The sequence below is a fragment of the Piliocolobus tephrosceles genome, chromosome 5 (genome assembly GCF_002776525.5).
Source record: "Piliocolobus tephrosceles isolate RC106 chromosome 5, ASM277652v3, whole genome shotgun sequence".
Classification (NCBI taxonomy): domain Eukaryota; kingdom Metazoa; phylum Chordata; class Mammalia; order Primates; family Cercopithecidae; genus Piliocolobus; species Piliocolobus tephrosceles.
Window position 1 is genome coordinate 152,137,410 of NC_045438.1, and position 19,370 is coordinate 152,156,779.

At 44.6% G+C, this 19,370-nt stretch overlaps 1 protein-coding gene across 8 annotated transcripts in view; it reads left to right on the forward strand.

Annotated features, from left to right (window-relative positions):
* ATXN1 (ataxin 1) overlaps positions 1-19,370 on the forward strand; it is a 462,258-nt gene that overhangs the window by 404,173 nt on the left and 38,715 nt on the right. Inside the window, exon 1 of one of the 8 annotated variants that reach the window (XM_023209809.2) lies at positions 11,172-13,675. The exons of the other annotated variants lie outside the window; for them this stretch is intronic. The gene's annotated coding sequence lies outside the window, so the exon portion shown is untranslated. Of the gene's footprint in view, positions 1-11,171; positions 13,676-19,370 lie in introns of those variants that run through there. 8 annotated transcript variants of the gene reach the window in all.

Below are 19,370 nucleotides of genomic sequence, written 5' to 3' on the forward strand. Positions count from 1 at the left end.
CATGTAGTGTGCAGCACCAGCCGCACAACCAGCTTGATGGCAGCAGCCACTGCCATTATTACGGTGTTCAGTTTTCCATTCCTGAGTTACTTCATAATGGTATCCAGTCCCAAACAGGTGAATGCTATTATTTTGCTCCTTTTTATGGCTAAGTAGTGTTCTGTGGTATATACATACAACAATTTATCCACTCATTGATTGATGGGCATTTGGGCTGGTTGCATATTTTTGCAATTGCGAATTGTACTGCTATAAACATGCATGTGCAAGTATCTTTTTCGTATGACGTCTCCTCTGGGTAGATACCCAGTAGTGGGATTGCTGGATCAAGTGGTAGTTCTACTTTTAGTTCTTTAAGGAATCTCCACACTGTTTTACATAGTGGTTGTACTAGTTTACGTTCCCACCAGTAGTGTAAAAGTGTTCCCTTTTCAGCACATTCCTGCCAATATCTATCATTATTATTTTTTTTATTATGGCCATTCTTGCATCTTCGTCCTTCTTGACTACTTTTCCTCTCTCTAACCAAAATTATGGTAGGTGTTTGCTCTTCTTCCCTTTTGATTGTCTCTCTTGGGTATTTCTCCCAGTGTCAGCTTCCCTCCCGGGTACTGGTGCTGTTTCTGTCACCCCATTCCCTTACCTACTCTTGTTCCTTTCAGGAGAGTTGCTGTATGTTTATCTTAGAGCCTTGTAAAGCTAAACGAGTCTTACTATCTTTTTTAACGAGCTTCATTACCTGCCTCTCCTCCAGCATAGCACTCTGTCCATCCTGGGTATCTTATTGCAGTTGGACCTTTCCTATTCCTACCTGAGAGCTCCCACGCCTTTGGTTCAACCCAGCTTCCATCAGTCATTCCTCGAGTCCTGCCAATTTTTTGTGCCTGTCTTCCATGTTTACTGAGCTGGACCCTTTGGGAACTGAGCTTATTGGATTGCAGTGTTCTGTACAGGGAGCCATGGCATAGAGTGGAAGTTGTAAAGGGCGTGGAGTTAGAAAGACCAAATTCTGGACTCGGTTAAGCATTTAATTAAAATATCTTGGCCAGGCATGGTGGCTAATACCTGTAATCCCAGCACTTTGGGAGGCCGATGTGGGTGGATCATTTGAGGTCAGGAGTTTGAGACCAGCCTGACCAACATGGTGAAATCCCGCCTCTACCAAAAATACAAAAATTAGCCGGGCATGCTGGCGGGCACTTGTAGTCCCAGCTACTCAGGAGGCTGAGACAGGAGAACCGCTTGAACCCAGGAGACAGAGGTTGCAGTGAGCCGGGATCGCGCCACTGCACTCCGGCCTGGGTGACAGAGTGAAACTCCATCTCAAAAAGCAAATAAATAAATAAATAAATAAAAGTAAAATAAAATGTCTCAAACCCACAGGACCTTAGTAGTGCACATTTCTCTCTAGGCCTGTTTCACCACCTATAAAATAAGCTGCATTTTATAAATGGAATAACTATAAGTGAATATAAATCGATGAGGAATTTGCATAAATTCCATATAGATTTGTGTTTCTTGGCCTTATGCTGAAACCAGCATTTGAGACTGTTGGTGAAAAGAATATAAAGGGGTGGTGTACATATGACTGTCTGTATTACAGTCTGATTGTCACCACAGTCCTCGATATTAGCTTTTTATATGACCCCTGCTTTCTCAATCTAGACCTGCAGAACTTTTTTGTTTTTTTTTAAATATAATCAAAAGTTTGTTTTGCTCAAGGTTCATCTTCCTAAAAATGTTTGACAAATGCCTAATTTGCAAATTAGTTTTCTGTCTTCGAGCTTCTCCTAGGAAAGGAACATGGTCCAAAAGAAGTTTGTCTAGTATGCAGGGATTTTTAAAAACTGGGTAACCCAGGGTGGTCTGCAGAAGTTATATGCTTTCTCCCCAAAGAATTTCAAATGGCTTTCCTGGTATCATTTGTCATTATGTTTCTTTAGTTCCAGGACAGTTCATACTGTTCTTGGCAGCTTACAAAATGAGAAACTGAGGTATTGTGATTCAATCTACTTCTCTTCCAAGGAAAATGGAAAAACACTGTGGGGAAAATACTAACAATTACGTGAGCCTCAACTTTAGATTCTGAAAAATTTATTCATGGAAAGCAAAAATTCATTACTATTCCCAGAACATTGCCAACAGCAAAGAAATTATATTCAGAATTAAATACAGCCCTGTTCCATTTCTCCTTTGCTTTGAAACTCAGTGTGAGACAGGAGTGGAACCTTTTCCCACTTAAGGCCAAATTAGGTCAAAAACCTTTGCTTTGAACCTTCTGAGTCATAGAATAAGCAAGGAAGAGGAAGAAAATCGTGACCCGCGCCATGGTTTAGTCACTGAGGTTTTTGTGCAGAGTGCTGGATATACTTTGCATACTGTGTGCAGGAAACATAGGAAGAAGAGAGGAAATCACTTCTTCAATGTTTCCCTGTATGTCCAGAGATTGGAAATTCAGGCATTTGCTTTATTTGCTAAACTTTACAGATGTGAGCAAGAGGAGCATTCGAGGCAATGTGTCTAAATGACTTACTTCGATGAGTGACTTGAGAGCTCTCAGGAGGAGAATGGTTCCAGGGAAGGAATGAGCCCAACCAACGGCAGGCCCAGAGTCAGCCGTTCATCTACAGTTTTAAGAAGTGGTGGCTGGAGCAAGAGGTGTTTGTGGTTACAAGAATAAGCAGGAGAGGGCAGCTCAAGTTGGCCATCCAAAGGGTGGGTGAGGGGCCGGGCGTGGTGGCTCACACCTGTAATCCCAGCACTTTGGGAGACCAAGGTGGCCGGATCACCTGAGGTCAGGAGTTCAAGACCAACCTGGCCAATATGGTGGAACCCTGTCTCTACTAAAAATACAAAAAAATTAGCTGGGCGTGGTGGTGCATGCCTATAACCCCAGCTACTCGGGAGGCTGAGGCAGGAGAATTGCTTGAACCCCGGAGGCAGAGGTTGCAGTGAGCTGAGATCATGCCATTGCACTCCAGCCTGGGCGACAGAGTGAGACTCCATCTCAAAAAAAAAAAAAAAAAAAAAATGGTGGGTGAGTATTCCTGCAGGAAGGGGAAAGATTGAGCAGAGAAAAATGTCATCCGTTTCTTATCCATAAGGTTTCTCCTCCCCCACCAAGTGCATCCATCAGGGTCGACACTGCTCTTGTTTGTGTCTTCACTTAGAAGAGCCTGCTATAAGAGTGGCAGATGAGTCACCTGTCACTAAGAATAGGTGTTCTTAGCGCTGAGGAAAATGGAAAGTGGCAGCAAATTCCTGCTGCAGTTTTCCATAAAATTGAATTGCCACTACTGGTTTTAGGTGCCCCTGAGTTTAGGTGCTCCGTGTATAAGTTTGTGCAAAATTACGGAAGCATCTGTGGGCATCCAAGCTGGGTTCTGCTCTCAGCAAACTGAAGCAAGCCCAGGCCAATCCAAGGGAAGATAGCTGTGGACCTTCCTTCTGTTTTATGCAGCCGAGTTTGAGGCAGTTCAACTGCCCCAGAGTTAAATGGTTCACCATACATAATAGAGGACTTCATAATTAAAATAAATATAGAGGAGAAAAAGAAAGATGTGCACAGTGTGATGCAGAAATGCAGGGTGCCCTAAAGTCAAATGTGTTACAGGACATAGTGTGCAGCTGTCAGGGGCTGTGACCAGTCTCCAGCTATGCTGGGGGTATTTGTGCTCTGACCATAAGCCACAAGATCACATGGCTGCTGCTCCACTCTGCAGAGTTTCCTGCATATCAGAAAATCTGGGACCTGACATTTATGATGAATATTTCTTATACCCATCACAAATCAGGAGAACAACCCAGAGAGGTCGTCAGGCACCTGTTGGTCTTTCCTCTTGATCTACTTGTTACCTCTAAGCAACTGAGGTTCTTTTTAGAGCTTTCACCCCCTCAAAGCATAGATAATTATATTATCCTCTAAATATCTAAAAACTTTGTTTAAAAGGACTCAATTTGTTTTCTGGGAAAAGTTTGGCTTAAAACAAACAAATTCTATGTGTAACCTAGCTTTATAAAATAGAAGGGTCCAAGTATAGTGGTTTATGCCTGTAATCCCTGCACTTTGGGAGGCCGAGGTGGGCAGATCACGAGGTCAGGAGATCGAGACCATCGTGGCTAACATAGTGAAACCCCGTCTCTACGAAAAATACAAAAAATTAGCCAGGCATGGGGGCGCACGCCTGTAGTCCCAGCTACTTGAGAGGCTGAGGCAGGAGAATCGCTTGAACCTGGGAGGCAGAGGTTGCAGTGAGCTGAGATTGTACCACTGCACTCCAGCCTGGGTGACAGAGCGAGACGCCATCTCAAAAAAATAAATAAATAAATGAAATAAAATAGGAGGAAGGGGTCTGACTTTATTGGGGAGGGTACCGTTTTAGGGAGGTACATACACGTTCCTCCCTCAGGGAACTTAGGGTCCACTGCAATGATTCTCAACCATGGCTGCACATTGAAATCACTGATGCCCACTCCCACCTTGTACGTTCTGAGTTCAGTGGCCTGAGGTGTGGTGTGACCGGCAAGATTTTTGAAAATCTTTCCAGGTGATTCTCCTGTGCTGCCAAGGTTAAAAAGCACCAAGGTTAAGAAGCACAGGTCTAGTGTAGTAGTAGTTCCCCAACCTAGCTGCCAATCAGAATCACCAAAAGAGATTTTTAAATTACAGATTCCTAGGTCCCAGCCCAGACCTAAACAATCTTGGGAAACTACAGCGAATGTGTACTTTTACATCATCACATGTATTTCTGATTATCAACTCAGGGGACCCTCACTGCAATGTCCTCATGCATTTTGTGATCTTGAAGCATAATACCTATAGCAGTTTTCATTTATTTATTCTCATAGACGCAGCTGTTTTTTACTGTTTCAAGTTTAATGGCCAAGTGTGTCTGTAATTGTGATTTTTTGTTTTTTGGTTTTTTTGAGACAAAGTCTTGCTCTGTCGCCCAGGCCGGAGTGCAGTGGTGCAGTCTCGGCTCACTGCAACCTCCACCCCCCAGGTTCAAGCGATTGTCGTGCCTCAGCCACCTGAGTAGCAGGAATTACAGGGACAAGCCACCATGCCTGGCTAATTTTTGTATTTTTAGTAGAGATGGGGGTTTCGCCATGTTGGCCAGGTTGGTCTCGAACTCCTGACCTCAAGATCCGCCCACCTCAGCCTCCCAAAGTGCTGGGATTACAGGCGTGAGCCACCATGCCGGGCCTCCTGTAATTGTTAAAAGAATCTGACACCTTCCTGAAGCCACTAACCAACTAGCAGCATTCCCCATTCTATGAGCGCTTTTCCTTTCTGCTTTCCTGGCACATATCTGTCATAGACCTCGTTGTCAGCCTTGTTGAGATACCTCCTTTAGTGTGGAGTATTTTCCTAGAACCCTGCTGCCAGACGTACCCCTTATCCACAGGTTGATTTCTGAGGCCAACTGCAGCCTGAAAATACGAAATGGAAAATTCCAGAAATAAACAATTCCTAAGTTTCAAATTGCGTGCTGTTCTGAGTAGCAGGATTAAATCTCTCCTAACGCGGACGTGAATCGGCCCTTTCCCCAGCATGTCGGCTGCGCAGCGCTCCCCCGCCAGTGAGTCACCTAGCGGCCATCTTGGTGCTTAGATCCACTCTGGTGGGATGGAAGTGCTTGTATTCAAGTCACCTTTGTTTTACTTAATGATGGTTCCAAAGCACTTAGTGATGCTGTCGTACTGTTGTAATTGTTCCATTTTATTATTAGCTATTATCGTTAATCTCATACTGTGCCTAATGTATAAATCAAACTTTATGGTAGGTATGTATATATAGGAAAGAAACATAGTGTATATATAGGGTTTGGTACTATCCATGGTTTCAGGCACCCACTGGGGGTCTTGGAACCTATTCCCCATGGATAAGGGGGCGACTACTGTGCTGAAATCTGATAATAACTCTGCCATGGTGCTTCTTTCGAGCCACAAAGGGAGCCCTCAATGTGCCTTGCTGTGGTCATTTCCTTCCATGCAGCCCAGCCTGAGATGTGGAGACTACCAGGCAGAGCCTGGTGTGATGCTGTGTCAGCATGAGTGTGAGGGAGCTTGTAAATCCATGCATTTTGTTAAAACATTATCTTCCACACTGTCATTGAGGGAAGTTTCAAATCAGCTGTGAAAGAAAACAAAACCCACCCATCTAAGGCATTACTCATGCCTGGCTATTCCTGGCTTGCATAAGCCTCCCTGGCTGGTCCCTTCAGGCTCTCCGTTGAGAGCTTTCTGTGCGGTTCTTCCTATATTGTTTATTACGGGTTCATTTTATCATCTACGTTGGAAACGTTATAGATTGAGACTCAGTCACTGTCTTATTGCTGCTTTTTCATCATTCCACCCACCATCCCGTGGGTTAACCAGAGCAAAATGGAAGCAAACTGGATTATCTGTGAAACCATAGCAGGGAAGAAGATCCAAGTTGTGAAACGTGTCCTGCTGAAAAAATAAGAGTGCCTCAGATGTGGAGATAAAATGTCTCAATGTCGAAGGGATGCATTTATCTACTTAACACTCAGATGTTTTTCTGATGGAAGCCTCTTTCTTATTTATATTTTAGGAAAGGCCTAACTAACCTGTTCTAAGAAATTATCTCATACTGAAAGAGAGACCTCACTTCCCATTTCCCAATCCAAAGTAAATGCTGTGAAAGACCAGGAATGTAGTACCCATCAGCACACATCTGGGACTGTTTGTAGCCTACCTTCTGAAATCAGGGGATGCTGGGAGGCTCAAGCTGCGATACTGAAAGGAGGCCTGGTTTCCCTTCTGTTGGAATTACATTATAAAGAGAAATACTGATCCTGCATACTCAAGAATGGGCTGGGCGTGGTACCTCATACCTGTAATCCCAACACTTTGGGAGGCTGAGACAGGCAGATCTCTTGAACCCAAGAGTTCAAGACAAGCCTGGACAACATGGTGAAACCCCGTCTCTACAAAAACTATAAAAATTAGCTGGGCGTGGTGGCATGCGCCTGTATTCCTAGCAACTCTGGAGGCAGAGGTGGGAGGATGGCTTGAGCCTGGGAAGTTGATGCTACAATGAGCCGAGATTGGGCCACTGCACTGCAGCCTGGATGACAGAGTGAGACCCTGTTAAAAAAAAAAAAAAAAAAAAAAAAAAACCCTGAAATTAAAAAAACATTCATCGGGGGAAAAATTGGTTTCTTAGTAGAAGAATACTAGCAAAACTCAAAATGAAAATGGAAATACTCTACTGCCAATTATGAAAAGACTGAAAATCTTGGCAGAATTCTCCTGGAATCCTCTGCCCATTTCCTTCATGTTCTCATAATTATAAAAGAAAAAGAAATGAACATTGATAAAGTTTGTGCTGAATAAGAGACGTTTTTTCTACCTCACATTTAGTCATCACCCTAACCCTGCAGGGTACATGTTATTATCTCCATTTTCTTTATTTTTTGAGACAAGGTCTTGTTCTGTCTCCCAGGTTGGAATGCAGTGCCACGATCTCAGCTCAATGCAGCCTCAATCTCCCAGGCTCACGCAATCCTCCCACCTCAGCCTCCCGAGTAGCTGGGACTACAAGCATGCACCACCACACCTAAATTTTTTTATTATTTTGTAGAGACAGGCCTCACTTTGTTACCCAGGCTGGTCTCAAATTCCTGGCCTCAAACAGTCCTCCTGCCTCAGCCTCCCAAAGTGCTGGGATTACAGGTGTGAGCCACCACGCCCAGCCAATTCCCATTTTAAAATGAGGAAACCGAGGCTTGGGTTCAGTAATTTGCTGTGACTCAAAATCCTTCCCTCCCCACAAATAGGGACACAACTATCAGATATCACATAGATCGTTTCCTAGGAGCTAAGGGCAAAGGGCAGACCCCTCTTTGGCCAAAGCCAAATTCTTTCCTACACAGTAAATATGGGGAAAAAAAGAGAGGGACTTAAAGCTTCACCCCAAGAGTTGAGACATTTTGAAGAAAGACTGACACAATTGGGGGAGTTGCTGGATATAGGAGTGAAGAGGGAGAGAAGTATCTAATATCAGGCTCTGGCCTATGCTTGGAGAAATGGTGCAAAACCATTAGCAGAAATGTGAAACCAGAGTGCATGCTGATTTGAGAGGGGTGGTAAGTATCCAAGTGAAAATTCCTCACAGGGTCTTGAGCTGAGACTGAAGTTCAGGAAGAAGAACACACCTGGATTTTTTTCTTATGCCAGGCATTATAGTTGCTCTTATTTCATCTCAACAATCTTTTGAAAACGTATTATCATCATTCACGTATTTCAGATGAGGAAACTGAGACTTACGGAGGTTAACTGCATCTTCCACGTCCACAGTGCTAGTACAGAAAATGAGCTTTGTTGTAAACAGGAGACTAACTTACTTTTTTTGCATTTCCGTTTGTCCATTAAATATTTTATTGCCTATTTAGATTGCAGTCATTGGTGCCTAGAGCAGCATTATTTATCTTTCATTGGGAATTAGGGCCTCAAATTAAATCGTTAGTCATATTTTATGTTTTTATAATGTTGTAGAGATTGTAGTTAGGGCACGGTATTCTAAAAAGGAAAAGGATTGATTTAATTTATAATGAGTAATTGTATCTAAACAGTATACTATGTGTTCTGCATTCAAATAAGCCAGAAAGCTTCTATTTATACCAAAGGAATAAACAGCAAACAACAGACATACTTAAATTGAAAACATGAGCACATTTGAATTTTATTTTTGAATGTAGATGTAATTGACCATTTGTTCTGCAAACAAGGCTTTGGTCCAGTTTAGGGGGAAAAAAAATCAGTGCACTAGTGTGGAGTATTTTCTAGAAGAAGACAATTTTAGAGACTTAGTAAACTTTCTGAACCGGTAAGACTTGAAATGCCTCATGAAGGGAAGTGAGGCAGGGAAACTTTTAATGAGAAATTATTCCATTCACCATCTTTGCTGAAGCTGACTTGTCTATGATGCAGGAAGTAACCTGGGAAAGAATTCTAGGGAGGAAAATGTGGTTTTTGTTTTTTTTTTTTTTTTTTCTTCTTCTTTTTTTGAGACACAGTCTTGCTGTGTCACCAGGCTGGAGTGCAGTGGCCTCATCTCGGCTCACTGCAGCCTCCGTCTTCCAGGTTGAAGCGATTCTCCTGCCTCAGCCTCCCAAATAGCTGGGACTACAGATATGTGCCACCATGCCCAGCTAATTTTTGTATTTTTAGTAGAAACAGGTTTTACCATGTTGGCCAGGATGGTCTCGATCTCTTGTTCTCATGATCTGCCAGCCTCAGCCTCTCAAAGTGCTGGGATTACAGGTATGAGCCACCGCGCCCGTACTGAAAATGTGATTTTTTTAATGCAGATGAAAATAGGACCAAAGTGAAGGAGGTAGAGAAGAGGGCCTTTCTTAGAAAATAATCGGAACAACCACAGCCAGTATTTGTAGGTCTTGAGTACTCCAGGCCTCATCTAAGTTCTTCTTATGTGTGAACTCACAGCAAGCCTGTGGGGTAGTAACTAGTATTAATCCCACTTTGGAGATGAGCAAACCGAGGCACAGAGAAATGAATGAGTTGGACCTGGTTAGTACCTAGATCAGAGAAATTAATTAACTTGCATCAGATATACACAGCTGGGGAGTAAGGGCACCAGGATTTCAACTCAGGTGGCCTAGATCCCGAGCCTATGCTGTTAGCTGCAACACTCATAGGAGGTAGTTTGAATTGGAAAGCAGTTCATCATGAGACGTAGCATTTTTTGAGGCACTACTGCCTGCCTGCGTGCTAGGCACTGAATTGTCTCATGCAATTCTCATAACAACTTCTTGAGATAAGGTGTATTACTATCTTCATTTTCTTTTTGTTTTGTTTTGTTTTTTGCTTTTCTAAGGTGGAGTTTCACTCTTGTCACCCATGCTAGAGTACAATGGCGCAATCTTGGTTCACTGCAACCTCCACCTCCCGGGTTCAAGTGATTCTTCTGCCTCAGCCTCCCTGGGATTACCGGCACCCACCGCCATGCCCGGCTGATTTTTTTTTTTGCATTTTTAGTAGAGACGGAGCTTTGCCATGTTGACCAGGCTGGTCTCGAACTCTAGACCTCAGGTGATCTGCCCACCTCGGCCTCTCAAAGTGCTGGGATTATGTGTGTGAGCCACCGTGCCTGGCCGTACTATCTTCCTTTTCTTAAAGAGGAAATCAAAGCTTAGAAAGTTGAATGGGCCAGGTGCTGCGGCTCATACCTGTAATTCCAACACTATGGAAAGCCAAGATGGGACCAGCCCAGACAGCATGATGAAACCCTATCTGTATAAAAAAGTTTTAACTGTAGCTGGATGTGGTGGCACAGGTCTGTAGTCCCAGCTACTCAGGAGGCTGAGGCTGGAGGATCACTTGAGCCCAGGAGGTCGAGGCTGCAGTAAGCTATGGTCGTGCTACTGCACTCCAGCCTGGGTGACAGAGTGAGACCTTGTGTCAAAAAAGAGAGGGAGAGGAAGTTGAAAGACTTTCATAAAGTCACTAGTTACCAAATGCCAGTAGCCCAGTCTAACATGACACTGAAGTCAACCATGCGCTTCCTGCTCAGGAGTCAGAACTATGCTATCAAGTGTTTGTGTCTCTAAATGCAAAGAGGGAGCAAGGTGTTTCTTCTCTTTAGTCCGTGACCAGCTGCTCACTCTAACCTCCCTTCCACTGCATGTCCGAGGCTACTGCCTAGAGAAGGATTCCCATCTTCCCAGCCCCTACATTTAAAAATAAATTAAATAGGCCAAGCGCGGTGGCTCACGCCTGTAATCCCAAGCGGTTGCTTACTCCCACTTTGGGAGGCCAAGACGGGCGGATCACCTGAGGTCAGGAGTTGGAGACCAGCCTGGCCAACATGATGTAACTCTATTTCTACAAAAAATACAAAAACTAGCCAGGCGTGGGGGCACGCGCCTGTGATCCCAGCTACTCAGGAGCCTGAGGCATGAGAATTGCTTGAACCCAGGAGGCGGAGGTTGCAGTGAGCTGGGATCACGTCACTGCACTCCAGCCCTGGCTACTCCGTCTCTAAATAAATAAATAAATACAAATAAATTAATTAAATAAAAGAATATAGAACCGCCCTCACACCTCCTGCCGGATGCAGTCGATTTGACAGTGTGCCTCATTTGGAGGGTGTTGCCTACATCCAGGGAGAGTATCAGTTTTTTTTTTTTTTTTTATTGAATGAATATGTGATTAAGTTAATGACGCTGAGCGGGGAGAGGAGGAGCAGTTTGGCAGCCCAGTGCTGAAGAGTTTCTGGCAGCTCATTCAGTGTCCTTAATGTTCCACTGGCTTTGTGCTGGGCCGCATGTGAGCCCCAGGAGAGGCTGCTGTAATTACTCAGCTTTTTTATTGAAAGCAGCTGCAGGTCGCGAGTCATCCCATTGTCCATCTTGCTGGTGATTGGAAACAACTCGCGGCCATCTTGGGATCCACTACACTGCAGCCTCATTCTGAAGTCAGTGGAGGAAGAAAGTAGGCTTCCCACTTGCTGGGCTTTTCAGAATGAACCATTCATCTTTTGAGGGTCAGAACTCAGCCACCCATTTACCGAGTGTGAGTCATACCCCTAGTTTTAAAACAAACATTTATTGCAGAGAGAATTCTTAATCTTGGCCGATGTGTACAGCTGATCTTGTCCTTCCTACGATTGGTTTAGGCTGGTTTCAACAAAATTGTTGTCTTTGTAAATACACACCTCTTCCGGTAAATCCAGAGACTACCGAAGCATTTCCTTGAGATTGAGCCTAAGACAATCTGTAATTAGTTTTGGATAATTGGATGTGAATGTTTAGAGGCCTTGCCATACAGCGTGTGTCTTTAACATCTCACACGATATATTGTACTTGTCCTTCCTGATCCAGGAAGTAACAGGAGTTAATAATCTCACATGAGAAAGTATGTTAGAAATGGAATCTCTAGGGGCAGATTCTTTGCAGATACACATTATTTTATGTCCCTCCGTCACGAGCTCAGTTTTTTATCATCACATCCAAAATCTAGAAAACGATCCAGAAATCCTTTGCCTTTTAATAACCAGCTTGTAAGGAAGACAAACTGCAAGAGATCAACACGGGATAAGGACAGTAACCAACAAAGGATGAACAACACCCTAGAAGCCCAAGGGGTTGTGAACTTCAGTCTATAAGCAGCATCAGAGTTTGTGGTCTAATGAGGAAGACACATGGAAACAAGGATTTGCAGCAGTCCGAAGTAGCTTTGCTGAGATTTTAGGAATGATTGCCTAAGGAAGTAGCAGTTAGTGGACCCACTGTATTAGTCAGGGTTCTCTAGACAGACAGGGCTAGTAGGGCTAGTAGGATAGATGTATATATGAAGGGGAGTTTATTAAGGAATATTGACTCAGACGATCACAAGGTCAAGTCCCACAATAGGCCACCTGCAAGCTGAGGAGCAAGGAAGCCAGTGGTTGACCAGTCTGAGTCCCGAAACCTTGAAGGTAGGGAAGCCGACAGCTCAGCCTTCAGCCTGTGGCCAAAGACCCAAGAGCCCTGGCCCACCACTAGTGTAGGTCCAAGAATCCGAAACCTAAAGAACTTCAAGTCGGATGTTCGAGGGCAGGAAGCATCCAGCACGGGAGAAAGATGAAGGCTGGAAGACTCAGCCAGTCTAGTCCTTCTACGTTCTTCTGCCTACTTTCATTCCAGCCTCGCTGGCAGCTGATTAGATTGTGCCCACCCCACCCCGATTGAGGGTGGGTCTTCCCCTCCCAGTCCATGACTCAAATGTTAATCTCCTTTGGCAACACCCTCACAGACACAACCAAGAATAATACTTTGCGTCCTTCAATCCAATCAAGTTGACACTCAGTATTAACCGTCACACCCACCATGGTGAAGGCATGCGGGGGGTGGCTGGTGTTAGCCTATTTGGAGCCTTGGGGGATAGTCGAGGAAACGGTTACTGAATGGTGTGTGGATGAGAATGATGGAGCAGGGTGCTAAGGAGGCACAGAGGAGAGGCAGAGGGTATAGGGTTGGAGTGGGGAGAGCCTTAAGGAGGTGACATGGAAGGAGAGACCTGAAAGATGGGTGAGGCCAGTGCTTCTGGAAGTGTGGTTCCTGGACCAGCAGCATCGGCAGCATCTGGGAACTCCAGGTGAATGTGATACGCACGCTCAAGTATAAGAACCACTGCATTAGAAAACAGGTGATGGTGCATTGCGGAGGAGCGGTGGCCGCTGTGGAAAGTACTCTAACAGAGCAGAGGGAATATATGCCCAGAGGCCTGCAGCAGGCGTATTTGAGACTTGATCAGGACACAGCCACCCACACCCGCTGGTTACGAATTATCTGTGGTTGCTTTCGGCCTGCAGAGGCAGAGCTGAATAATTGCCACAGAGGTATATGGCCCGCAAAGCTACACATTTTTACGAGGTGGCCCATCACCAAGGTTTTCCAGCCCCTGATTTAGAGGGTGGAACTGACATAGCCTGGTGACGGAATCAGGGGAGAAGAGGCAAACAGGGATACCGGCCAGCTTTCAGTCTTCCGTGAGCAATGACATGACAGAGCAATGACACTAAGATGCTGCTGCTTCACTTTTTACAGCTCACAGTCCCCTTTGCGGATGTGAGAAAGGCCGTACAGCTTTAGAGGCTGAAGGATGCCCTGACGTCCAGTCCTGGAATACAGGCTCATGCCAGCAGGTATCTTAGAGATCCTTGTAACTCCAAGTAAATGAGGGAGCGGGGCGCTGTGTCGTTTCAAAACAGAAATGCAGTTTCTTCACAAACGTTTAAGATCATGACCTACTTATTTTTAACATTTTTGACTAGTGACAAAATATGCATAATATGAAATTTACCATCTTAATCATTTTTACATGTATAGTTAAGTGGCACATTATTGTTCAGCCATCACCACCATCTCTCTCCAGAATGTTTCCATCATACCAAACTGAAATTCTGGACCTGTTAAACGACTCCCGTTGCCCCCTCAACCCAGCTCCTGCTAACGCCTGTTCTATGCTCTCTGAATTTGACTATTCTAGATTCCTCATAGAAGGGAAATCATATGATATTGTTCTTTTGTGTCTGGCTTCTTTCACTTAGCATAATGTTTGAAGGTTTATTAATGTCGTAGCATGTAACGGAATGTCATTCCTTTGTAAGGAGAGGGGGATGAATAATATCCCGTCATATGGATATACCACATTTTTAAAGTTTATTCATCTGTTGATGATCATTGGGTTGTTAACACCTTTTGGCTCATGTGCACAATGCTGCTATGAACATGGGTGTGGAATATCTGAGTCCCTGCTTTCAATGCTTTGCAGTAGATACCCAGACGTGGAATTGCTGAGTCATATGGTAATTCTATATTTAACATTTTGAGGAACTGCCAAAATGTTTTCCATGCAGCTGCATCATTTTACATTCCCACCAACGATGCATATAGGTTCTAATTTCCCCATCTCCACCAACACTTGCTATTTTCCATTTTTCTTTTTTTTTTTTAAAAAAAAAGATTATAATGTCCATCTTAATGAGTGTGAAGTGGTATCTCATTGTGGACGTAGCATATAATTTTAAGTATGATTAAAGGAGGTTAGAACACAACTTTTGTGTTGGCAAAGTGGGGGAAAGGATCGGCTGCTGTAATTAAAATCACTGAGACAGACAGGGCCCAGTGGCTCACGCCTATAATCCCAGCACTTTGGGAGGCCGAGGTGGTTGGATCACCTCAGGTCAGGAGTTCGAGACCAGCCTCGCCAACATGGTGAAACCTCGTCTCTACTAAAAATAAAAATAAAAATAAATAGCCGGGTGTGGTGGCAGGCACCTGTAATCCCAACTACTTGGGAGGCTGAAGCAGGAGAATCGCTTGAACCTGGGAGGTGAAGGTTGCAGTCAGCCGAGACTGCGCCCATTGCACACCAGTCTGGGTGACAGAGCGAGACTCCATCTCAAAAAAAAAAGAAATTACTGAGACATACTGCCAAGGACAGATGGAGTTAGGGGGCTTAAAGATTCTCTATACCAACCAGGCACAGTGGTTCATGCCTGTAATCCCAGCACTTTGGGAGGCTGAGGCAGGCAGATCAAGAGGTCAGGAGATCGAGACCATCCTGGCTAACACGGTTAAACCCTATCTGTACTAAAAATACAAAAAAATTAGCCGGGCGTGGTGGCGGGTGCCTGTAGTCCTAGCTACTCAGGAGGCTGAGGCAGGAGAATGGCCTGAACCTGGGAGGTGGAGCTTGCAGTGAGCCGAGGTCCCACCACTGCACTCCAGCCTGGGCAACAGAGCGAGCTTCTGTCTCAAAAAAAAAAAAAAAAAAATCCTCTATACCAGAGGTTCTCATCTCTGGCTGCACATTGGAATCCCCTGGTGCATTTCCTAAAATGCCAGTGGTGGTCCCAACATCCAGGGATTCTTATTCAGTTGGTCTGGGGTAGATCTGGACACAGGTGTTGGTTCTAAAAGCTGCCTAGGTGAGTCTGACGTGCCGTCAGCATTGATTTCTTATTCTGTAGGTGAGAGAGTATGGCCCTAGTACTAAGGCTGCAAGGGTTCTGGTCTCTCAGCCAGAGCTGCTGCTACTGATACACCATTATTCAGCATGACCACACACACAGTGAAACCAGTAGTGTCCCAGGTACATGTGCATCCTCCTCTGTATTCTGGAGGAAGTGTGTCCCCCAAAATCTGGAGAGCCAAGTGTGGGAGCCAACTCCTCCATTCGGTCTGTTGGGATGTTCAGTATTCAGTGACCATGGTAGATTTCTAGTAAGTCAGTTTCACTCAGTGGGCTGAGGATATTAAGACACCGGAAGTTAGCTGATGTGTTCCCCCCATTGTTCCAACACTTTGAACTCTGTACCCCAAAAATTGATCCACTCAGTGCTTCTTACATGTGTGTGTCATTGGGTAGAGTTCCACAGGGAGGCTTTCTCTGTGGCCTTTGGCCCCGGTGACATTACATTGAGTAGTATATATCCCTATTCCTTTCTGTACTACCCATCTGCCTGTTCCCCGGCCACAGTTTTGGGATACACCAATTTAGATTAACCTAATTATTGTTTTACAAGGCATTCTTATCCCTGAATGCTGACAGATTTTATTTCAATGTTGTTATATTTTATTACTTGGCCTATTTAAGTGTATGACCATCACTAGCTATAAGAAGGTGACCAACTACAAAGTTAGAGAGAGCAGTGCCTGCAACACAAATTGCAAGTTTGGGGGTTTCCCAGACCACCCTCCGTTTTGATAATTCAGTAAAAGGACGCACAGAACTCACTGAAAGTTGTTCTACTCATGGTTATGGTTATTATAGGAAAATGATACATGTTAAACTTAGCCAGGGTAAGAGGCACATAGGGGAGGTCTGGAGGGGTCCAGACATGGGGCTTCTGTTGCCCTGTCCCCGTGAAGTCATGAACAGTGTTACCTCCTCCCAGCCATGATGTGTGACAGTACCCCTGGAGAGTCGCCAACCAGGGAAGCTCACCTGAGCCTCAGCGTCTAGAGTTTTTATTGGAGCTCAATTGCTACTGTCCTCATGACTGACCTCTAATCCCTAGGCCTTCCTGGAGGTCAGGCAAGTATCTTACATTATTCATTCCTCTGCGGTTGGAACATATACCTCATGACCCAAAGCCACCATCATAAATCACATTGTTACTCTATCCAGTGGCCAATCTCCCCAGGCAGATAAACATATTCCTTTGAGGCAGGACATTCCAGAAGCCTAGAGAGCACCTCCCTACAGGTGGGGGCAAAGGCCAGACCTCAGTTTGGGTGAGGTTAAATTCTTCACGGCCGGCCACGGTAGCTTATGCCTGCAATCCCAGCACTTTGGGAGGCCGAGGTGGGCAGATCATGAGGTCAAGAGATCGAGACCATCCTGGCCAACATGGTGAAACCCAGTCTCACTAAAAATACAAAAATTAGCTGGGCGTGGTGGTGTGTGCCTGTAATCCCAGCTACTCGGGAGGCTGAGGCAGGAAAATCGCTTCAACCCGGGAGGCAGAGGTTGCAGTGAACCAAGATCATGCCACTGCACTCCAACCTGGTGACACAGTGAGACTCCATCTAAAAAAAAAAAAAAAAAAGTATTCACTACACACTAGTGAACCCACTACACAACCCAAGAACTAGAACCCAAGTTTTCATGTTAGGACTTTTTGTATGTTGTTTCTGCCCTTTTTCAGCCATGTAATATTAGGCAAGTGACTTACACTCTGAGCTTCAGTGTCCTTGTCTTTGAAACGGGGTGATCATATGCTGGTTGTCACTTACATTTAAGGCATTGCTGTAGCCTGCACGAAGTAAGCAAGTAAGCATGGTGACTTGTCCTGCCTGCTGTGCCTTAGTGAGCCTGGGTCTCAGGAGGTCTTGGGGTCGAGAGCGTTGAATTGTGCAGTGTCTCAGTGACTGAAACCACCATAGAAGGGAAGCCAATGTATGACACCTGGAGGAGCAGCTGGTTAGTTTATGAATTATCTGGAGGCGTTGGCTTTCCTTTCATTCGGACACACCAAGGACAATGAATCGTTTAAGACCCTCCCAGAGTACCTCAGTTCCCATGAGAACTTTTTCCTGACTTGATGGAGAGTTTTATGTTCTCTGTTGTAGACTGGGGCTGTCTAATGTGCTGGAAACCTAGCCCCCTGATGACTGGCAGGATCCAGCCTAGGCCTCCTGGAGCGGTTGCTGGCACTTTGCATCGTGTTGTGTGGTGAAGCTCGTGAGTGTGTGTGCGGGTAGACAGCTGGCAGCCTTCCCTGCGGGATGTGGAAGGAGGATTCTGCATTTCCCCACCATGCATCTTGGGAATTACTCATCCAAAAAGTATTGTGGAAAAGCAGGCAGAGTGAAACACGGAGGCATTGCACTTAACCCTTCCCTGGAAATACCACCCTTGAGTTTAGCGTCTGAGCTTTCTGTTGATTCTGCTTGTGTGTTGAATTCCTTCCTTCTCGTTGGTGTGCATAAGGGCCTGCACATTGGGCACTTATAAATATTATCCCGTCTATCAAGTAAAGACAAAAATGAACTCTCGAACACCCATCACTTCCTCTTTTTCTATCACAGGTGTAAGGAGAAAACAGATGTTTGAAAGAATTGATAGTTTGAAGGTGTTGTGTTCATTACATCATGGCCAGAAGAGATGAGCAACAGATAACTGTGGGTGATCACTGAAAATTCATGAGGAAATGTTTATTGAATTATAACTATGATGGCAACCATGTACTGAGTGTGTGTTATACTAGGCACTGTGCACATTAATTCTTTCCCATTTTACAGGCAGAGATTACAACTTTACACATTATTGAAATGAAATTTTTGCCTCATTAAACTGGGGCACATGTATAATTGTGAGTAAAATTAAAATTATATTATTATTATTATTATTATTATTATTATTATTACTTTGAGATGGAGTCTTGCTCTGTCGCCCAGGTTGGAGTGCAGTGGTGCGATCTCGGCTCACTGCAACTTCTGCCTCCCGGGTTCAAGTGATTCTCCTGCCTTAGCCTCCCTCATAGCTGGGACTACAGACGCCTGCCACCACGTCCAGCTCATTTTTTGTATTTTTAGTAGAGACAAGGTTTCACCGTGTTATCCAGGATGGTCTCAATCTCCTGACCTCATGATCTGCCCGCCTTAGCTTCCCAAAGTGCTGGGATTACAGGCGTGAGCCACTGCGCCCGGCCAAAATTGTATTTTTAAAAATGGATAACAGGCGGTTTGGGGTAAAGCCAAGGTTTGAACCTGTGCTCTACCTTACACCGTAGCCTTCTGTAACTACAATTCTGTGTGTCCTTAGTAGTAATAGTAGTAGTAGTAATGTTATTGATCTATTATCATCAGTTAGTAATAATAATATTAATATGTATCTTGATATTCTAAATAGGACAGTGTATGTGAATGCTTCATGCATTGTGTAGTGAGATCTATCACAGTGGTTGTAAGAAACATTCAAGTGAGAGTCAAAGTGACAGGTTCCCATCCTCCTGACCCCAGTTCTAACTATGTTACCTTGGCCAATACTTTTCAGCTTCTTGCATCAGTCCCCGAAATAAGATAATGAAGAGGGCCCACTTCCTCTCGCTTTGAAACACGTTAGTCTGGACTGAGATGAGAACCACTAACTCCAGGCAGTGTGGAAAGCGCCTGTGTAACTGTTCCCAGCCTTCAACCAGAGTGGTGGATAAACAGAAACGTGGTACCCCCGGGTAGCTAACCTGGCATGCACTATGCTTTAAAGCAAAAAAGTATTTGCTTATGTATTGAATCAGGAAAGGTCTTGACAGAAAGGCATTTCCAGCTTTTCTTAAAAACTCCAACTCAACCTCTGTCAGACAATTCATTTGGGACCAGCTTGGATCCAGA